This window comes from Triturus cristatus, chromosome 10 (assembly GCF_964204655.1).
Source record: "Triturus cristatus chromosome 10, aTriCri1.1, whole genome shotgun sequence".
In the NCBI taxonomy this organism is placed as follows: Eukaryota; Metazoa; Chordata; class Amphibia; order Caudata; family Salamandridae; genus Triturus; species Triturus cristatus.
Window position 1 is genome coordinate 670,618,145 of NC_140593.1, and position 22,094 is coordinate 670,640,238.

The window sequence follows — 22,094 nt, forward strand, 5'->3', positions numbered from 1 at the left end:
CAACAGGCATGTTGCACGAAGAAATGTTAGTTACAGACCAGCAAGGTCTAAGGAATGCACCTATCACAGATAAGTCAGGACCGGATGTCAGCAAGCAGGCCAGCCAGCAGGAATCGATGGAGACCCCAGAACGGCACTCTGGCAGAAGACAAAGGGAGTCGCAGGGAGACCTCGACGGCACACAGAAGATGGAGGCCCACATCACAAGGGATGCAGTGAGGACATTGCTTTTGGAGCTGTGTGATGCTTGAGTTTGGGGCTTCTTGGAGCTTGAAGAGCTGCGGACCGGGGAATCAACAAGCCTTAGCAATGGCAATCGGTAGGTTGGAGAGGGATTACAGTCTTCCAAGTTGCAGAGAAGACTGGTCAGGCCTCTGGGGAGCCACCAAACCACCACCTGTGTTGCAGAGCCTTGAAGTGTCCGTGGTACAGCAGGATCCACACGCTGGTCTTCGTTGTCGAGGTACCTTCACTCCAAGGGAGAGTCCTTCCAGCTATCTTGAATGCAAACAGAGTCCTTGTAACTCAGGAGGATGCACGACCATGGATGTTGCTGGATGGTTGCAAAGCAAGGAGATCAAGTTTCAGTAGGAGCCTTCCTACCAGAAGCAGTCTTGTCTTGAGTCCGGTCCAGCCCAGCACAAGAGTCTTGTGGGAGAATCCTGAGGGTGAATCTTGCGAAGGAATTCTTATCCAGACGAATCTAAGGACCCACCCTTGGGTGAGCCCTTAAGTAACCCAGGAAAGCGGCTGGACGTCGTCTGCGGTGACCCACCTGTCAGGGGGAGGGGGGGTCATGGACTCTACTCTGGTGGACTGACCAGTCAGATGCTCCCTGTGGCCTCTGCTGATGTTGATTTCAAGATGGCAGACTCAAGCAGCCACCTGATGTTGCTCTGCTCACCTCCCGGGCGAGGAGCAGGACATGGGGGTGGTCACCTGTTCTGTGTAGTTTCGCACCAGAGCATGAGCCGAGGGTTCCTACATTGGAGCAAACTGGTTTATGCAAGGAGGGCACCAAATGTGCCCTTCGAAGCAGTCAGGAGGCGCTTGCAAGCAACCCCACCCTACCTAATTTGAAAGGAAAGGTGGTTGCACCTCTCCTTTACAGGGAATCCTTTGTTCTGCCTTCCCTCTCCCAAAGTCCAGAGAATTGAGTCCGGGATTTGTAGAGGTGCCTCTGCTCGTGTAGGGGCGCCCTCACATTTAGAACCATGCACACTGCCCGTGGGCTGAATGGCCTACCTTAGGGGTGACTTATAGGTTGTAAGTGCAGTGACCGGGATATAAGGTAAACCTTATATCTGGGGTGAAAGGTGCATGCAACATTTCACACAGGCTGCAATGCATGACACATGCTGAAGCCCATGTAAGACCCCTGGTGTACCAATGCCCTGGGTACCTTAGTACCATATACTGGGGACTTACAGGGGTACACCAGTATGCCAATTGCGGGGTGTACAAAGTACTAACCAACCAATTTAGGGGAGAGAGCACTGACACTGGGTCCTGGTTAGCAGGATCCCAGTGAGATACAGTCTAAACAAACTGACACCAGGCAAAAAGTGGGAGTATCTATGCCAGAAAGATCCTACTTTCCTACCGTCTGCATAAAGAGCTATGTAATGGGTGCTTCTCTGGGTTCTTATACCGTCATATAGTGTGCCCTGTCGAGCTCTACATGCCAGTGGTTCAACCGCAATTGCGAAAAGCAGGGAGGACAGAGGGTATCCTTGTCAGATGCCGCGTGCTACGTTGCATGAATATGAGATTATCCTTCCTTAATTAATTCTCTATATGGGTGCGGTATTTAAGAGTCTGGTCCATTCTGTTCTGTCAAGGTATTCCCAATTGAGGCTATCAAAAGCTTTTTCTATGTCCATTTACATCACCACTGCCTCTTAATTAAGTGTTGGGCTGCCATCAGAAGTGAAGCCGGATATTCATGGGGTGTTTCGTTCGGCTATATGGGGCATCAATCATGTGGGCAATTTTCTGCTCAACCTACCCGCTTTGGTGTCTTCATAGGGCCGTTCCGGTTTGAGTTGGGGGATTATTAATGCCTCCTTCGTATTCTGTGGCTGTACATATTCCTTCATTGCCTTTTTGTAGACCTCTGTTTGTCGGGTGGTAACAGGTTGACTTAAGTAGCATAACACACCACCAGGAGCCCGTCCGAACCTCAGCACTTTCACTCGGGTCATTTCTTTGGTGTCTGCCATCACCTATTCTACTGCTGTGTCTCTGCCTAGCAAGTCCACCGCATTTGGTGGGAGGACCGGCAGGATAAAATGCTATATATGTACTTAGGTGTCCTCCATTTCTAGAATTTGCTGCCCTCTCTTTGTTGCATTTGCCAGCAAGCCCAGCAATGTTTTAGACTTATCCCGTTCCACAGGGGCGCTGACCATGGATTGTTTGTAATCAAAACAGCAGAGTCTTTCCACTAGTTTGCAAGTTTTTCTTTTTCGTCTGTGAGAGATTGGCGGAGAGTAGGATTTTTTTATGTCGGTCTCTTTCTAGCTGTCTGAGTATGTTATTGTGTGTTTTGACTTTGTGTACGATTTTCTTGCAAACCCCTCCCAAATTCGCAATGCATTGCCCCTTAATTATTAATTTGAAAGCTTCCCATTCTGTAAGGGCAGGCTAGACTGTGACCTCATTCTCTGCAAAGTAATTGTGGATCCCCTCTCCAATTGTATGTTGGAAAGCTGGGCCCACCAGGTTTTCGCGTTTAAGTTTCCAATTAGGAATACAGGTTTGGGTTGGAACACAGGTGACTGTTATGATCCAGTTATGATCAGATATAGTTCTGGTGAGATATTCAGTGCTCTTTGCCAGCCTGTGTACTTTCGATGTGTACAGGAAGGTAGCCATGCGCACATGTAGGTCATGTAGTGTTGAGTGGAATGAATAGTCTCGGTCATTCGGGTGTATCATTCTCCATGTGTCTAATAGGCCCCAGTGTGTTTACCTGGTTTGGAACGTTTTCACTCTCTTAACACTGGGAAGTACCTCAATGGTGGGTGTGAGCGATCCATCTTACGCTCAGTGATGCAATTAAAATCTCCACCAATAATGGTAGAGTGTGGTATGTAGGGTGCTAGCACAGGTGACGACTTGTTCAAAAAGTTAGGTCTTTCTGCATTGGGTGCATATAAGTTTCGATTGTTATGTCTTTGCTCCCCAGTCGTCTGCTAATTACAGCATATCGACCCTCCTGGTCCATTTTCTCTTCCAATACCTGGAATGGGACTCCTGGCCACAAATTAATAAGAACCCAGTTGGCGAAGGCAGAGTATGTTGTGTAGTATTGCAGTCCCCGCCAGCGTTTTTGGAGGGGTACTCCTTCAGATGCACTCAAGTGTGTTTCTTGTAACAGGGCAATATGTGCCCCTTGCCTTTTCAGGTAGGGCAGGACCTTATACCTCTTTGACATACTGTTCTGCCCCCTGACATTCCATGATATTATCTTTGCCCTGCCATCTAGATAACAATAATGTATTGGATGTAGTCAGGGGTAATACCAGCGTACTGCTGGCAGACCCACTCCCACCCATGCAGGCAGTAGTGTAGTGTAATCATTCATGAGCTAATTAGACTAAGGCATCAGATTACTACCCTCCTCACCAGAATATAAAGGTAGCACCCCTCCAAACTAAATAGAACAGTAAACAACTTGTGGGTGTGAATCGCACTAGTAACTTTGGTTGGGTGGTGGTCATGTTTGATGGAGATAAGCCCCGAGTGATTAGCTCGCTAACCAGTCAGAAAAATAAATGTATTTTGTAGCCGGTGTGGCCTCCATTTCCCAACAATCCCACCTGTGTATGGAGGTAGTATTCCCCATCACCAATTCCTCACCTCCAAAAACCTGGATGCATTAAGCATCCTCAGCGTCTTCAACGCAGATCATCAACCGACCTCCGTGTAACCTGTAACATGTCAGTTCCAGAGTTTTGTTGCAGGGTAAAGTCTGAGTCTAGTTCAGAATCTGTCGCATATGGAAATTTCCCACCCCCGCCGGGTGGGAGATGATATTTGCTGCCACTTCACTCAGTCTTTTGGGGTTTGTTCCTTCATGGGTAGATTCCTCTGTGCGGGCCTATTCTGGGATCTAGGTCACAAACGATTTGGATTTCGACTGGTGGGATGAGGCAATCCTTTCCCATTCGACACTGAGTAAATCCAGTTCCATACGTCTTACAGGTCAGTGAAAAATTTAGTGCCAGTGTCAAGTGTCTGTGATGATCCTTAGTATCTGAAATAAACATGTTAGTTATAGATTCCTTACTTTAGAATTACCCCAAGGCGTCAGACTGGTTCAGGAAAGTTTTTTCGTCAGCACTACCTCTGCACGTTGGAAGGTGGCGTCGGTCGGCTCTGCGTCCGTTGTTGGCGTCGTGTCGCCAGGTTGACGTCGCGGTAGCTACTTAAGACGCCGCCCTCGCGCGTTGACATCAGTTCTTTCTTTTTCCGCGCCAGCCAGCGCAGATCCCGGGAGACCGGTACCTCAGTCATTTTTTCACTAACTTTTTCTCGAGTTTTGTCGACTTCTTGTTTGAGTAGATCGACTCCTGGTGCACAATGGATGCCCAGTTTTAAGGCTTGCGGCTCCTGTACCTGACTGATGTCGGTTACGGATCCGCACCGTGTGTGTCTCTTCTGCCTGGAGCGCGACCATGCCTCCATCCCGATGTGGACCCGGAGTCGGACTGGCGTCGCCCGACGCCGGATCCGGCGCCGAGAGGGGTGTTTGTGCCCCTGTTCACTCCTGGGGTCCCTTTTTGCCCAGATTGGCAACCTGAGGAAGAGGATGAGGGCTGGAAGGGGTCAGATGACCCTTTAACTGATCAGATGGGATCTGAGCAGGACTGGAGAGAGGAACTGGGGGATGCAAGTGGTCTTGACACCTCTATTTACCTTGGCATGTTGTCTCCTCCTACCGTGGCTACGGAGGAGGGTGCGTGGTATGCAGTGGTGTTGCATAGGGCGGCTGAAGCTCTCAACCTCGAGCTTCCTACGGTGGCGGTCTGGACTAACCTCCTGACAGAGGAGCTTCAGCAGGCTGCGAGCTCCTCGTAGCCCCTGCTGCTGTTTAATGAGGCCCTCAGCGACGTCCTTTTGGGCACGTGGTACAGGCTCAACACGGGGTCTCCCGTGGACAAGATGATTGCCCGATGCTACCAAGCGACTCCGGGGCGACCCCACTTTCCTTTCCCAACACCCCACCCTGGAGAACTTGGTGGTCGAAGCCTCCACTTCCAAGAGCGCTTTCCCTACCGCTCCACCGGAAAGGGAGTCAAAGAAACTGGAACATCTTGGGTAGAAGATTTTCTCTTCCGCCAGCTTAGGTCTGCGGTCGGTACACACTGCATGTCTCTTGGGCCGTTATTCCCACTCTGTGTGGGATATAGTTTTGCAGGTGCTGCCTCAGTGTCCGGAGGAGGTCTGGGCAGTGCTCTCCCCGGCTGTCGCCGCCGAGAGGGATACGGCCAAGTTTACCATACGTTGTTGGCTGGACACTGCTGCCTCTCTGGACAGGACCATTTCAACGTCAGTAGCACTGCGTCGCTACGCCTGGATGAGATCAACTGGGTTTTCGGGGGATTTCCACAACACATTGATGGCCGTCGCCTTTTTGGCGACAAAGCAGACAACGCTCTAGAGCGTTGCAAGGACTCACGGGCTCCGGCCAAATCCTCTGGCCTCTCCACCCGCCCTGTGCAGTCTGCTTTTAGCCCCTTTCGTGGCTATGGAAGGGGTGCCCCGGTGTGTCCCACCCAGAGCCACAGGAAGTTACCCAACGTTTGCGTGGCCGGGGACGTGGGAACAACCGTCGTGGTTCCATGGGCCAGCGGAAGGGCCAGTCCACCAAGCCCCCCTGTGCAGCAGCCTCCAAACCCTCCTAGTCTGACCTTTCAGGCCCATCAAATGCCAGTGGGCGGCAGGATCCGCCATCACCTCCCACATTGGTGCACCCTCACGTCGGACAAGTGGGTTTTGCAAATAGTCAGAAGGAGTTACTCCCTCCCCTTCGAGACTACCCCTCCAGCCATGCCATTGTGATACCACCACATGCCGGAGGATCATCTGGCCATTCTCCAGCAGGAAGTTTCGGCTCTCTTGACCAAGGGAGCCATCAAGCGCTTTCCTGTCCTCGAAGTAGTTTGTGGTTGTTATTCCCACTACTTTCTGGTCCCCATGAAGGACAAGGGCCTGCGTCGTATCTTGGATCGCAGGGACGTCAATCACTTCCTCCGGAAGGAGAAGTTCAAGATGTTGATGCTTGCTCAGGTCTTGTCTGCCCTTGACCCTGAAGACTGGATGGTAGCGTTCGACTTGCATGACGCTTATTTTCACATCCCCGTCTTGCTGGCCCACCGGCGTTCTCTGCGGTTCCCGGCAGGCCGCAAGCATTTTCAGTTTACCGTGCTTCCCTTTGGCCTTACCAGCGAGCCTCAGGTGTTCACGAAAGTGATGGCGGTGGTCGCAACTCATCTGGGCAGATCAGGGGTGTCAGTCTTCCCCTATCTCGACGACTGGCTTTTGAAGGCAGGCTCGCCCCAGGCACCTCCAGACTACGACCGACCTCCTGCATTAGCTGGGGTTTTCCATCAACGTGTCTAAGTCACACCTGATTCCCTCTCAGAAGCTCCTCTTCATTGGAGCGGTTCTGAACACAACGCGGTTTCGGGTCTATTCTCCCGAACAGCGAGTCCGGCATAGTCAGGCTATGATTCCGATCTTTCAGCCTCTATCCCGGGTTTCAGTCCGAATGACCCTGAGACTGCTGGGCCTTATGGCCTCCTCCATCCTGCTGGTCGATCATGCCAGGTGGCATATGCGGGCTCTGCAGTGGGACCTGAGGTTCCAGTGGGCGTAGCATCAGGGGAATCTGTCCGATTGCGTCCAGATCTCGGAGGGCACTGCATGATAATTGCAGTGATGGCTCATGAACCAGGATTAGGTCAACAGCAGATCCCTCTCCCTTCCCCAAACAGACCACACAGTGGTAACGGATGAGTCCCTTCTGGGATGGGGCGGCCACATGGGATAGGCGGAGATCAGAGGCCTCTGGTCTCCAGCGGAGTCCGGGCTCCACATCAAACTTCTGGAGCTCCATGCAATTCTTCTTGCACTGAAGGCATTCCTTCCCTCTGTCCGGGGAAGGGTAGTGCAGGTGTTCACATACAACACCACCGCCATGTGGCACTGCAACAAACAGGGCGGGGTGGGGTCGTGGAGCCTATGTCAAGAGGTTCTGTGCCTCTGGACATGGCTGAAACGTTGGGGCATTTTCCTCGTGGTTCAACACCTGGCAGGTTCCCTGAACACCAGGGCGTGCGAGCTCAGCTGCAGGTGCATGATGAATAACGAATGGCGTCTTCACTCGGAGGTGGAGCAAGCTCTTTCGACAGTAGGGAGAGCCTTGGTTAGATCAATTTGTCACCGAAGTGAACGCGTAATGTCAGCAATTCTGCGCGTTGGAATTTTCAAGGCGGCACTCGCTAGGCGACGCTTTTCTTCGCGAGTGGAGTTGCGGTCTGTTGTACGCCTTTCCGCCTATACCACTTTTGGCCAGAGTGCTGAAGAAGATCAGGCGTGACCGAGTCAAAGTCATTCTTGTGGCTCCGGATTGGGCACAAAGAGTCTGGTATCCCAAGCTGCTCAACATGGCCATCGATCCTCTGATCCGACTGCCTCTTCGGGAGGATCTTCTGTCACAGCAGCAGGGGACGGTCCTACACCCGAACCTGTCCAGCCTCCACCTCCTTGCGTGGAGATTGAGCGGCGCCAGATGACGTCTTTTGACCTGCCTCCCGAAGTCTGCGATGTAATCTTGGCAGCCAGGAGTCGCTCCACTAAGACGGTATACGCCTGTCGGTGGAACAAATTTGTGGCATGGTGCACAGCAAAGGCTGTGGATCCTCTCTCTGCCCCTCTTTCTGAGGTTCTCTCCTCCTTTCTCTGGCCCAGCAGGGCTCTACTCTGGACACTATCAAGGGCTATCTCTCGGTCATTTCTGCCTTCCTTTGTCTTCCAGATCAGCCTTCTCTTTTCAAGTCCCCAGTTGTTAATTGATTCCTGAAAGGCATAACTCATCTCTTTCCTCCTATTCTTTTTTTTTTTTTTTTTTTATGCCTCAGTGGGACTTGAATTTGGTTTTAACTTATTTAAGGTGCGCTCCCTTTGAGCTGCTTCACCACTGTCCTTTGAGGCTTTTAACTCTCAAAACTGCATTCCTGGTGGCCATCACCTCTGCCAGGCGAGTGAGTGAGCTCCAGGCTCTTTCTTCAAAGCCTCCTTGTCTCTCTGTGCATCCGGATAAAGTTGTCCTTAGAACCCGTCCATCCTTTCTGCCAACGAGGTTGTCACTGCCTTTCACATTGGGCACACCATCACTTTGCCCACCTTCTTTCCACCTCCACATCCTTCCAAAGAGGAAGAGAGGCTCCACCGTCTGGACCCAAAACATGCGCTGTCATTTTATCTGGACTGCACAAAACAGTGGATGACCAGCTCTTTGTTGGCTACGTGGGCGCCAAAAAAGGTTGCGCTGTACACAAACGGACTATCTCTCGGTGGGTCGTTTTGTGTATCAAAGCCTGTTATTCTCTGGTGAAAAAGGAGCCTCCAGTGGGGCTGCTCGCCCATTCCACCAGGGCGACGGCAGCCACTACTGCTTTAGGGCGAGGAGTTCCTCTGAATTACATCTGTCAGGCAGCTAGGTGGGCATCGTTGCACACCATTACAAAACACTACTGCCTGGACAGTCGAGTCGGGAGAGACGGCTTCTTTGTCCGTTCTGTTCTCCAGGACTTTCTGGTGTAATATTGGTTCGCAGACCCACCTCCGGGGTTGGTATTGCTGGGGTATCTATTCTAAGGTAGTAGAAGAGGTCCTGCGCACACGTTTCAGGACAATACTTTCATTAGAAACTGATAGAGGAATGAAAAGGCTCAAAGGTTGTAGGATTTCGAAATAATGAAGGTCAACATCAGAAGTCTCAGTGCAAAGTATTCTTTATGTATGTCATTACCTGACCAATACATAATACACAACAAATCAGCCGACACGTGTTTCGTCACACCGTGTAAAGATGTGACTCTTCAGGGCTGGTTGCGCAGATGAGTATGTGCATGGAGACCGATCCTGAGCACGAGAAGGCAAAGGGTGCGGTGCGTTAGGACCGACCTCCCAACGCGGTGAAGTGGGGGGCGATGTGCACCAACCACATGGGTAAATGGCTGTACACTCGAGTATGTGGAGGATCGCGGGTACAGGATCCACCGATTTCCAGGATGTGGGAACAAGCAATCTATAACTAACGTGTTTCTTTCACATGAACAAGTTACTTACTTTCGGTAACGATATATCTGTAAGAAACATTAGTTAGTTATAGATTCCTTGCCGCCCCACCCATCCTCCTAGTTCTGCTAACTGATTTTTAGGGTTAATGATATCCTTTAAGGGCCCTAGTTTTGTGCACCAGTGGACAGTATCTTGCATGGCTCTGCGTTTCTGGCGCGGAAAGTCGTGTACAGGACTGACGTCAGCGCTTGAGGGCGGCATCTAAGTAGGTACCGTGGCGTCATCCCGGCGACACGACGCCAACGACGGACGCGGAGCCGACCGACGCCACCTTCCGACGCGCAGAGGTACTACTGATAAAAAAACTTTCCGGATCCAGTCGGACTCCTGGGGGTAATTCTAAGGTAAGGAATCTATAACTAACTAATGTTTCTTACAGATATATCGTTACCAAAGGTAAGTAACTTGTTATTTGCTGGAAAGAGCATGGTGTATTTTTTATCAATTTGGTAGAGGAGTTTATTTGTGTCCAGAAAGAAGTTTCATTGTTTGTGGACTGCCATGATGAAATCTGGAAACACCATCACTGTATGGTTTTCAATCAAGAGCTCCCCCTTGACTCTAGCTGCTTTCAGAATGTGATCTCTATTGCGAAAATTGCAGCAGCCTTGCCATCTCCGGGCACTGTGGCTTCCCAGGAAGAGGGAACCTTGCTGGCACCCTGTGAGCAAGATCCAGAGCAAAGAAGTGGGAGAAGCCCTCCCGTGCAACAGACAACTTAATCCAGGTTTCCGGGAAGGTAATCATGTGCTTGCCCTATATGCTTTTTGGTAGTCCAACTACTCGAATATTGTTCCTGCGTGCCTTACCCTCTGCATCCTCAGCCCTGTATTCCAGGACTCGATATTTCTCCATTATTTTTACCATTTGTTCTCTTAGGGCTCCCACTGAGGATTGCACCTCAGTGATGTGTTCAGTGGCCCTTATTCGCTCCGTCAGCTTGCGCTGGTCATTGCACAGGTTACTGTGGTCTGCCACCACTGTGTGCATTTTGTGTTCTAGAGCTTCACTTGTATCTCTGATTACAAGTATTATAGAGTCTAGGGTAGTTTCGGAGAAGATAGTAGGTCCGTGACAGGAATGACTGCCCACTCCTCTGTGTCACTGAGGGAGCAGGATGTCAATGCTGCGCCCCTCTCTATCCCTTTCCACTTCGAATATCTTCCCATCCTGCCTGTATATGAGCAGTTCTGACCAATGAAATGGGTATATCCATCTGCTAACCATGGAGGCCATTTTCCTTTTTTTTCTTTTTTATGCAGGGCACAATTTTAAATATTAAGTTCCTCAGTAGGCTATACTGAGGGGAGACGTCAATGCTGTTCAACCCTACAGCGTACTGTGTTACTTTTCTCTATGGGCCGGGCCTACATTTACACAGGCGCTGTGAGAAGTTGGCCTGATATATGATGTCACTAGTTCTAGTGTACACCCTGTATCAGTCCACACAACCCTTATGGTGATTGGTTGTAAAGTCAACCTTATAGACCAGCTATCCTAGTGGTAGCATGGACAAGAGCAGTCTCAGGCTAAACTCTGTATGGCATGTGAAGCCAGCTGTTATACCATTACAATCCCTTGAATACCAAATGAAAGGACACCACACCAGGTATATATACAATTAAAATGTATTTATTCTAACATATACCCTCAGCACTCTTTATGAGTTCAGAGGTCTAAGTACAAGCAATTTCTTAAGTAGCATACGTTAAGTTACACAGGAAAATACAGTTAGGCCCAGGGGCCACGCAAACCACATACTAAGAAAGTGGTATAAGTACCACGTCATGAACAGGGAGTAGGCCTAGGGAATCGCTGGGGCTACACTACCCTACCAATAGTTAGGAAGTGGGAGGCCCACGGGAGGCGTGTGCAGTGTGGAAACACACTCGCGGGTTACATTAAAGTCAATGGGAATGTAACAGTTAGAAATAGGAAGAATAAGGACACTTCGGAAGTAACTAGGAGGAAGCAACTAAAGACTTAGACACTTGGATAGTCAATATCCACTGGAGCACCGGAGTACTCGCGTTACCTCATCCACAGGAGACGGGTGCATAGGTGTGAAGATGTGTCGGTGTCGTCGCTGGATCCTATGGATACCTGAAGAACAGATGCTGGCAGGCGGCCAGGAGGAAGATGTCCGGTGGACCCAAGGATGGATCTTGAAGTAAGAACACCTGCAAGCAGAGGGGACAAAGTCTGGGTCACTAGCCAGTGACCTTGTGGAACCAGGAAGGAACCAGGCCATGTCGTGCAAAACACAGGTGATGTCTTGAAGCTTTTCTCTGCAGCTGCGTGGACCAGGAGGCGTCGAGGATGACCAGAACCAGGGTACGAGCTGTCCCACGAAGGATCTTGCTGATGGCGGAGTCGACGTCCCGATTGGAGTCAAAAAGCCTTGGCAAAGGCAACCCACGCGGAAATGGAAATTCGCTTCAGGTGCAGACCAAGAAGGTCTGAGGTGCTTCTCTTTCACAGGGAAGCAAGGGCCAGTCTGGAGGAGCCAGACCAGTGGTGGAAAGTTAAGGGTTCATCGCCACTGAGGCTCCTAGCCAACGGGCCAGCAACCGGACAGACGTGCCGAGCAGGAAAATGCAGAAGGGCCCCACGCAGAACTCGTGGAGTGTGGAGGGCTGATCTTCGGTGCAGATGGTGCTCGGGGTTGGGGCTTCTCAATCCCCAGAGCACAACTTCGAGGATGCCTCAGAAGCTGCGCTGGAAGCTACTCGCCAATTTTCCCAGGTAGCCGGTCCCACGTCTCTCGTCGCCTCCACGGATCTCAGCTCGGCTGTGGATGTGGATTAGGGTCGGAGAAGTCTGGAGGTCAAGGCGCTGGTCGGGCTCTGCAGTCGGTTCCTCATAGAACTTGGGCAAAACAAACGGCAGGTCGCTTGTTGGTGCCTGTTTGCACAGGGTGGCCACTCCTTGGCCACAAGGGAGATTCTTCAGTCTTCTTGTCATCGAATGTCGAAGGTCCAGAGTTTCGTGTCTAGTTTCAATTCAGGATAATCCAAAGTCCTAGGGACTCAGCTCCCACTCTTATACTAATCTGGGGGGCTGGGTTACCTGCTAGGTCCCTCCTATGGGTGGGACCAGGGAGGGGGGTGGCTACACCCCCTTCCCTTTGTCCAGTTTCGCGCCAGGGCTGGGGCTGGAGTGCCTCAGCACCGGTTTGAACCGGGCTATGCATGGGACACCTTGTGTGCCCCAGGCAGTCTGTCGTTTCTTTCATCCCTCCCTGCCCCAATACACTAAGTCCTGTCTGGGGTGGTGCTAGCACCTCCCAAGGCAGGAAACCTATTTTCCAAGCCTCCCTCGCTGGAAGGACTCCCAGCAGCAGGAGGTCAGACTTGTGATGCTGGGGCTCTGGTTAACTTTAACCGGGTAAGTGGGATCTTAACATGTCTTCTCCCTCTACAAGTGGGGCATACTATCCTCATCGCCAGAAATGGTGTGGGGTTAGTATTCCAAAGTGTTAGACACCTTACACGACATGTTTTGATAAAGCCAATCCATAGTTACCATAACCGCGAGGATTATAAGGCACTTTAAGAGTATATGGTAGGCTATATCATAGAACAGCTATAAGGACATGGTTCTGAAAGCTGCAGACAGGCTCAGCTCATGCTAGAGCACCATCTCACATGTTACCAAGCACTCTGCCTCCAGGATTGTTAAGGCCTGCCATAAGAGTGGCTTACAGGTTACCCATGTGTCTATATATAGGGTAGGTATAGGAATACTATACCTAAGCAAGGGGTGATTATACGACCTTGCCCCAGCTGAGTGATCAGCCAGTTGTGTCATGATGGGAGGCCAGCCAGGGGTGGCATAATACATGCTGCAGCCCCTGGTAGGCCTAGGGTACACCTATGCCCTGGGTACCTAAGGTACACTGTACAGGGACCCATAAGGTGATACTTACCAATTGGGTTATGTACCTAAAGTACATAGTATGAATTTAGAGAGAGAACAGCTGGGCTGTGGGTCTGATTAGCAGGCCCACAGCCACATCTAAGTCGAAAACCAGTGAAGCAAAAGCAAAAAGTGGGGGTGACCATAGGAAGCAGACCCTACTCTCCTACAGGCGCCAGTTCTGTGTTCTAGGTGGTCGCCTTGCAATGTGGGCCGTCCCAAAATAGTATGGAGTGGGCTGTTGTAGCACTCACGTACCCCGGCCGTTTCCCGGCACCTCGAGGGCCCAGTTGGAAGGCTTGCTGGTCGCCAAACCGCTTCACCGGTAGCAGAGGAGTTGCTTTTCCAGGCGCAAGCCAGCCGTCTCAGGTTCAGTCGTGGGTCTCACCTCTTCCCTCAAGTGCTCCCATCTGCAAACATCTGCTGTTGCAGATGGGCCACGCAGTCGCAGCAATGCTGTTCCACCGTGTATGGCCTGATCTGTCGGATTTCCCCCATCAGATGCCAGGAACTGCTCCAGCTCACTGCCCTCGTATCACTGCCGTCCAGCTGAGCCACTTTTCTTGCCAGGTGAGCTGCTACGGTGCTTGGCAGGCCCCAGCGGCCCCGGGTATCGTCAGCGCACCTCTGCTGCTCTTCGCTCATTGCAATCTCATCTCGTCGACACCACAGCTCTGAAGCAGAGGTCAACTATCAGAGGCCGCTCCCACCCAAGAATTCTGGGAGAGCCCCTCCCGAACCAACCCCCCCCCCCCATCATGCTGCTAGTTCTCCCTAATCGCACGGAAAGCAATGTGGTTCACTTTGTAGGCTGTTTGTTTGCCACATAGATGGCCAAATGAGTAGGTCTCCGGTCAGGGGGTGGAACGTAGACACCATGTAGTTCCACTAGATCAATGGTCAGGGGAGCAGTGTACAAAGCAGGATGCTGTCGGATCATGGTGGCTAACCCTCGGGGGCTTACAGAACATGCTGCTCACTCCATTGGCGCCAGGCCACGCCTCCTAAAAAAACAGTGGCCTACAATATTTATATGACACTGGAAGAATTGACGTGCTCAGTCGTGTTTTTAGAAATACTTTACCACTCACTCTCTATTATGTGATAAGGGATGCTTGCAAAAAAATTGTTTAGCTCAATGCTATTGTATTGCTCAGAGCTCAGTGTGTCGCTTACCAGCGCAACTCTTCCAGGAATTGGGGAGGTTATTGGTCTCTCTCATGTGGGCAGGTTAAGCACATCAGGGTCAGATTGGATACATTAAAACTGAACTGGGAAAAAGAGGGGCTGGGGCTACCCCATAAGGAGGTATCGAGCTGCACGTACTCCTCATTGCAATCAGATTGCGGAATGGTGAGAATAACTGGTAGACTAGGCTATTGGAGGGGACAGGTCCCTGTTTGGGAACTGCTCATTATGGGGGGTAGCGCATCTGCACAATATAATTCAGAGCCAACCACAGCACAGAGACCGCCCTCATCGCAGCCACCGACGACATCCGAGCCCTGCTCGACAAAGGTGAAACAGCGGCACTCATCCTCCTTGACCTCTCCGCAGCATTTGACACTGTCTGCCACCGCACCCTAGTCCAACGCCTCAACGACACCGGCATCCAGGGGATTGCTCTGGAATGGATCATCTCATACCTCTCCGGCAGAACACAGAGAGTACGCCTCCCTCCGTTCCGCTCTGAGGCCACCGAAGTCATCTGCGGCGTCCCGCAAGGATCATCGCTCAGCCCCACTCTCTTCAACATCTACATGAAACCCCTCGCTGCCATCGCACGCCAACACAACCTCAACATCATCTCCTACGCCGATGACACCCAGCTGATTCTCTCCCTGACCAGAGACCCCGACACCGCCAAAGCCGACCTACACGAAGGGATGAAAGATGTCGCCGAATGGATGAACATCAGCCGCCTGAAGTTGAACACGGACAAGACAGAAGTCCTCATCCTGGGACCATCGCCCTCTGCATGGGACGACTCCTGGTGGCCCCCGGCCCTGGGCACCGCACCCAAGCCAACGGACCACGCACGCAACTTGGGCGTCATCCTGGACTCCTCCCTATCGATGACCAGACAAGTCAACGCCGTCTCCTCATCTTGCTTCCACTACCTCCGCATGCTCCGCAAGATCTTCAGATGGATCCCGACTGAGACCAGGAAGACTGTCACCCAGGCCCTCGTCACCAGCAGACTAGACTACGGAAACACCCTCTACGCCGGTACAACAGCCAAGCTTCAGAAAAGACTTCAGCGTATCCAGAACGCCTCCGCCCGTCTCATCCTGGACGCCCCCCGACGCAGCCACATCTCGAGCCACCTTAGAGACCTGCACTGGCTCCCTGTCAACAAGAGGATCACGTTCAGGCTCCTCACCCACGCACACAAATCCCTCCACGACCTGGGCCCAAGGTACCTCAACGACCGCCTGACCTTCTACACGCCCACCCGACAGCTACGATCCGCGTACCTCGCCCTCGCCGTCGTCCCTCGCATCCAGAGAGCCACCGCCGGAGGAAGATCCTTCTCCTACCTGGCGGCTAAGACATGGAACTCCCTGCCCGTCCACCTGCGGCTGACCCAGGACCACCTCGCCTTCAGGAAACAGCTCAAGACCTGGCTGTTCGAGCAGTAGCAGACCCCCTCCCCCAAGCGCCTTGAGACCCTTCCGGGTGAGTAGTGCGCGATATAAATTCCTTGATTGATTGATTGATAATGCGAAAGGTGAGGAAGCTCTGGGAGAATGCAGTGAGGAAGAAATGAGGATACCCCAGTTTACATTGAAGATGGACCTGTGAAGTCAGCAACCATTCAAACAAATATCTCAGAACATGATAGTGGCAAGGTGGAGAGTGAGGTGGTAGAGAATTATAGGAGATCTGTTACTTTACCCTATTACTTTTGCTGAGGGGCAGAAAAGTTTGGGGGTTTTATCTGGGCAGTTCTTATAGGCAGGGCACAAGTCCTAAAAAAAGAAGTGGGGGGACTAACCTAGTTAATCAGAATGCAAGTGGCATCTCGACCCGTGACATCACGGCGCGTGACATCACAGGAAGTGGTATCATAAGAAGTGACCTCAGATCTAAAGCACTCACATATATGTTTAACATGTCTCTCATGAGTACATTGGAGCATATTTCGAGTATACAGGGAAACCCTCATGATTTAGGCAGAAGATTCACACTTTTGTAAGCTACACATAGAACAATGTTGCCTTTTGTCTGCGTAAACTTCCTCTACCTATAGTGCTTTACAAGAAAAAATAGTGGTACTTAAATTATTTCAATGCCTCCTCAGGGGTAGTAAGCACTATATAAATGTCATTTAATTTATGTAAATACAGGGAAAGACCAACACATCTGACATTCTTACAGTGAATGCATAGCTTGTAAAAAGGACTGAACAACGTGAAAAGCTGCCTCTCTTTAAGTATGTGTGAAGTGCTAACAAGGTGAGCCTTTGTTTCCCCTCTGCTGCATTTGCATCTAGTTGTGAGACTTCTGACCGCTCCCAGCCGACAGACTGTAACAAAAGGAGGCCAGATTCGGCCTTTGTTATGGGCCCAGCAGGAGTCTGAACTAAGAAAGCCCCCTCCCTGCCTGCACGTTGTTGCCGTCGAAAGCAGACAACAACATGCAGGCGCTGCTGAATGTGTCCTGGGGTTTGCAAATTACACCGGGATGAATTCAGCATATTTTTAAGTAGGGCACAACTTCTTGGCAGGGTAGACATCGTCCACTCTGTGAAAATAGTGGGTGGACGCCGTCCACCCGCGTGTACCCCAGACTTGTGCTCTGCTTATAGGATGCCAAACTAGCACAGGTAGCAAGGTAAAAATATGGGCTGAGTTTCCTGATACTCCACAGTAAATGAAGGCCCTGTTTATTCTCGAAAATACAGTATGAGGAGGCAGTTAGGTGTCTGAACCCCCACATTACTATGAAAACTGCGAAAGGCAGGGAACCCCTTCTGATTAAGACGAGAGAGTCAATGATTGCTCTAAGCTAATCACAAACAAGGTAGCATACAAGGAAGTTAGGAAAATCTCGAGCAATGTAAATTCTCCAACATTGGATCTTTTATATTTCCACATGCTAGAATGTCTCCTTTTGTCGTGCTGGGAATCCTCAGTCAGTGTCAGCATAGCAGTTTATATTCACCCAAATAACAGTGAAAACAGCCATGAGCTAAATTTAATCCATTCGCCTCATTGTGAGTAGAACTTTGGCCAGTGTGGTGAAATGATGCAGAGCTCAAACTCCCCACTTAGCTGCTCAGATTTTCTGCCACAGTCAAACTGAAAGCAAAATGAATTCTATGAACTGAGCTCTTCTCTTCATGCCTTTGCTTTGTTCAACAATTTGATTTCAGCTGTTTCTTGGAATTTCTCTCACCATCCACACAAGGCAAGCACTTTTCCTGTCCCTTTTTTATTCGTCTGCCTTTGGCCTAGGAGCTCAGTCCACATGGCTGACATCCCTTTCAAGGTTAATGCCTTATTTAAACCATGAGTGACAACCCTGAAAGATCTATCACAATGAACAATATAAAAATGCCAGTTGTGCCTTCACTGTTCTAGTCATGACGCAAGAAGGTGTGAAATTTGCAAAACTTTCAGTTACAAAAGTCTTAACTCCAGAGAGCCAAGGGCTTTGTGTATCCCGATTGATTTGTTGCCTAGCGCAGATTCTTTAAAAATGTGCCTCCCAAAAAGGCCAGAAATGTTACTTGTAGCTGGTTAGAGCCTCATCTTTGTGGAAACTCTTGACCACCTACCCCAAACAGGTCTGAACCTGTCTTCAAGGTGCCGACTCCTGTGGTGAATAGTAAGCTTTGCAAAAAGATGTTTTAAAAAATCTAAGACCTTTGATGCTTAGCTAGCATTTCCTCAGCCTTCCACTTTCAAAATGCCTCCTTAGCTGCCCAGAACCTTAACAACGATGTCCTCGGCGATGACTGCAGGCAAGCCTTCGTCCTCTAAGAAACACTCTAAGACATCTGATGATTTGTGGATGACTAAATGGTCAATACCTGTGCTCTAGCATGCCTCATCGATGACAAACAAAAGAGTAGCCACTTGAGGATCTTGCGTAGCATGCGCAGAGTGAGGAAGCAGGCAGAGGAGATGGTGACGATCTGTGATTTTATAGTGAGCTTGTTGTCAATGATGATTCCGAGGTTTCTGACGTGGCTGGAGGGAGTGGGTGTGGGTCCATTGGATTCTAGCTAGCCAGGCTGATGAGGGGTGATACCACAAAACCAGTTCGAGGATACTTGTTTTCTGGTTCAGGGAAGACCTGGCTTGGCAGTTCGGGCTGAACTGTACCCATGGGGAGCAGGGTCAAGAATGATTTGCATACGGCTGGGTCCAAACTGGGGTGGCATGGTGAGCAAAAAAACAATGAATTTTACCCAGACCTTTGACTGGGGGTGAGTTAACAAGTCGGCGTTTTCCTGTCTATATGCCGCATACCTTCCTGGTGAGACTTTGGAACTGGGGTGGGACTTCATCCCCCACGGTGCAACGCTGCCAGTGCCTACCGCGGGACGCTATTAAACCTGCTCCAGCTTCCCGCAGCGCGGGTCAACAAGTTGGCGCTTCCTTGCCTGTACGCAGCATACCTTCCAGGTGAGACTTTGGCACTGGGGTGAGACTTCATCCCCCAAGGTGCAAGGGGGCCCAATGAATACCGTGGGACACTATTAAACCTGTTCCAGATTCCTGGGGCGCGCCCTGGCAAAGACCGGGCCAAGATCAGGCCTCTCTCCGCACTGTCATCCCTCGAAAGAGGCTGGGCTGGGCACCCTCATTAATTTTAACTGTTGGGTACCACTTTTGTGTACACTGTAGAATCAAACCTGCTGGGATTTGGTTTCGATACTCTACATCTGAACTGTCTGAAAACCTGTCGAGCTGCAAATGGGGAAATGAAAGGCCCCCGAGTTAGCAACAGTTAAAGCTAAAAGATATAAGAAACCCACCACAGAGGTTACTTCCACTAAAGCTAACGTAAGGAAAAATCCTACTAGAAGACATCGACAATCTATTCAAACAAGTTGAGTCAATTTAAATACTGGTGCTATAGGGGGAGAAAATCCCACTGCCAAAGTACCAGCAATGTTAACAAAGAAAGCCAGGGTGACTCCATCAAGAGTATGCTCCTTGATGGAAAGTCATAGTTACTCTACCATGTGATTCATTACCTTCAACATTTTAAACCTCAGCTGTCCATCGTCTCTAATGTGTTCTGCTCAAAAAGGTATAGAGTGTTAATGGATGAGACAACACATAGTACCCATTCCAACCCTGATGTTACCCTGACACAGGAATAAACTACAGCCAAGCCATGTGCTAATAGTGACACCACAGCTATGTTAGTAAGCTCTGACACTGAAGTGGGTGTTGTCCACCTTTTTTTTAATATTTGGAAGACTTGATCACATAGACGAGCTCATTTTACCCGAATACTAGGGAGGAAGATAGACTCCGACGCCTAGAGAACACACAATCTGAAAATAAGAATGGTCAAGTCAGAACAGTCCCTAGTCTGATGTACCACAGCTAGGAATTGAGAAGTGGCTTGTTTACGTTATACCCGCGAGGACTGGATTGATGGACATGAAGTTGACTACTGGTACCAAATCTTCATGAGCGGAAGTACGATTAATACTACGAGGGCGCTCTACCTGTAATAATCCTAGGTGACGCCTACTCAGTTCCGGAAAGAGACTAAAAAGAGAAGGTGAAGTTAACCAACGGTGTTCCACCAAAACGTTTCAACAGCTTGATCATTTGTTTTTATGATATTTTTGATAACATGAAATTGTGTCTATCTGAAAGAAACACGTTAGTTAGATTCCTCACCTTAGAATATCCCCAGGCGTCAGACTGGATCCGGAAGATTTTTCGTCAGCAATACCCCTTGCGCGTCGCTAGGCGTCGTCTGCGGCTCCGCGTCCGTCGTCGGCGTCGTGCGCCGGAATGACGTCGTCGGAGTACTTAGACGCCGCCCTCGCGCGCTGACGTCAGTTCTTCTTTTTTCCGCGCCAGTAAGCGCAGATCCGGGAGAGCTACCCCTTTAGTTAATTTTTGACTAACTTTTTGATCCTTTTTGATCCTGTCAATCGACTCCGGTGCCGGTAGGATGCCTGGTTTTAAAGCCTGTGCTGACTGTAGCCGCCTGATGTCGGTTACGGACCATCACCGCCGGTGCCTGTACTGCTTGGGCCTCGACCACGACGCGGAGTCGTGCTCGGACTGTAAGGCCCTGACCTCGAAGGCTAGACGGGAGCGGTCCCGTAAGCTTCTCGAGATTCGCCACTCGGCTCCGCGCGCCTCTCGATCCCGGTCCAGGAGGAGGTCCAAGGATCGGTCGCGGAGCCGCAGCCGACGTCACCATCGGTCGTCGGGATCCAAGTCTTCGGGTAAGTCGAAGCATTCCAAGAAGTCCAAGAGGCGACATCGCTCTTCGGACTCCCCTCGCCGGTCGCGCGACTCGGCCGAGGGTCAGGGTGGTTCCACCCCCGCGACTCCGGCGGAGCCGCAGGCGCCGCGCCCGTCCCCATACCCTCCGGTCCCTGGGACTAACGCGACGCCGGCGGAAATCAGTGCCTTCCTCTCGGCCATGAGGAACCTGGCTCCGCCGTCGGCGCCCGCTGGTGCGCCTTCGGGCCCCGCGGACCCGACTGGGCTGCCTTGCCTGCCGGTGGCTCCGGCTCCGGCGCCGTTGACGGCTCCGGCCTCGACGCCGCAAGCGCCCGAGGGACCCGTTCTCGAGTCCCCGCCGACGCCGGTCGACCTCGTCACGCCTCCTCCGTCGACACCGGTACCACCCCCGACGTCGACTCCGCTCGACGTCGAGCTCCGGTTCAGTCCCACTCTGGGCCCGGCGCCGGTCCGGCGTCGATGGACGCCGAGATCGGCGCCGCTAGAGACACATTATGTCTACCGCCCGGCTCCGTTACTTTCTCCTCTATACCGGGAGTCGGATGATGGGGACAACTGGGAGGGATCTGAGGATCCTATGGCCGTTCAGGCTCAACTGTCCCAGGACTGGGCAGATGAACTGGGGGAGGCCAGTGGCCTGGATACCTCTACAGACACTGGATTTGTCTCTCCTCCGACTGTGGCTTCGGAGGAGGGCGCTGCTTTCTCTGTGGTGCTGCGCAAGGCGGCCGCAGCCCTTGTGCTCGAGCTGCCTGCCGTGGCTGTGAGGACTAACGTCCTTATTGAGGTGCTTCAGTCTGCAGCAAGCTCCACTGAGCCTCTGCTGCAATTCAATGAGGCCCTCATTGACGTTCTGCAGGGCACCTGGTCCAAGCCCTCCACAGTTCCTCCTGTGGACAGGAACGTCGCCAGGCGCCACCGCCCTGCTCCGGGCGACCCCAGTTTTCTGTCCCAACACCCTACCCCTGAGAGCCTGGTTATCCAGGCCTCCACCTCCCAATCCTCTTTCCCGACCGCCCCGCCGGACCGGGATTCCAAGAGACTAGAACAGTTTGGCAAGAAGCTGTTCTCTTCCCTTAGTTTGGGCCTGCGGTCTTTGAACACCGCTTGTCTCTTGGACCGTTATTCCCACTCTCTGTGGGATGCGGTGGAGGACGCGCTGCCCCTGTGTCCGGAGGAGGTCCGGACACGACTTACCCAGGCTCTGGCCGATGGGAGGGATGCCGCGCGACATGCTATACGTTGTGGGCTTGACACCACGGACTCGCTGGGTAGGGCCATTTCTACCACAGTGGCGCTTAGACGTCACGCCTGGCTGCGGTCCACGTCATTTTCGGGCGATGTCCA

At 51.4% G+C, this 22,094-nt stretch overlaps 1 protein-coding gene across 2 annotated transcripts in view; it reads left to right on the forward strand.

Moving 5' to 3' along the window:
- The window catches only part of WDR90 (WD repeat domain 90), a 1,426,420-nt gene that overhangs the window by 376,383 nt on the left and 1,027,943 nt on the right, over nucleotides 1-22,094 (forward strand). The gene's annotated exons all lie outside the window — the stretch shown is intronic.